We start from the raw sequence: 893 nt of genomic DNA on the forward strand, positions 1-893 counted from the left end.
TTGCACTCTTTTCCTCCTTTTCTTCTTTGTGTTATACTTTGCCTCTACGTGATTATGCAATAATCGGCAATAGAAGAAAAAGAAAAAAAAACACACTTTTTAAATACAAAAGTAATTTCTCTGTTTACTAACAACAACAGCTCCAAGTTCCAAAAGTGCTCTTGCCTGAGAGAAACTTCTAGAATGTCAAAAGAAAAAACAACTTAACATATATTTATCCAAAGGAGGTAGTGATTGATGCCGGTGGTGACTGTTGGCATAGATTCTTATTTTTATACTTGTTTATTGCTTGAATAAACTAATATCGTGAGTGCGAATTAAAAATCTGGGGTTGTTAGCGGCCTGCGCATTTGAAAAAAAAAAAAAAACAGAGTTTCTTTTCATTAAGGCCACCCAGTGCCGTCTTAACGCATGGGCCCATCCCGAAAGGTACCATTACCTCCTAGATGCATATGTATCTCTAGGAGGTAATGGTCCGGGTGTGCTTAAAGAGAATAGGGAGCGGGGGAGCCATCTTAAGCGTCTTAAGAGCATCGTGGGCCGCCGGGCCCTACCTGAAAAATTCTCGAAAAATTCAACTACTTCTCGTTTCTCTGAGGCCCGGGTGAACTCATGCGTTAAAACGGCGCTGCGGGGGGAGGGGGATTCACAAAAATGAGGATTGGTTGAAATTGTCGAGAATTTTCCAAACAGGGCTAGTACCATCTTAATGCATGCCCCCCGGAGGAGGCTCATAAAAATGAGACCTGCTTGAAATTTTCGAGAGTAATCACGCAAATTTCCCAGGGAGAGTCTCAGAAAAATGGTTTGGTCCGGGGACCCATGATGCTTTTCAGACGGCTCTGGGTAGGGTCTCGAAAAATCAGTTGCACGGGTGCCCCATGATGCTCTTA

This window comes from Pholcus phalangioides, unplaced genomic scaffold (assembly GCF_987345545.1).
Source record: "Pholcus phalangioides strain wild (caught in Gottingen) unplaced genomic scaffold, Ppha-v1.0 ptg000004l_1, whole genome shotgun sequence".
NCBI lineage: Eukaryota > Metazoa > Arthropoda > Arachnida > Araneae > Pholcidae > Pholcus > Pholcus phalangioides.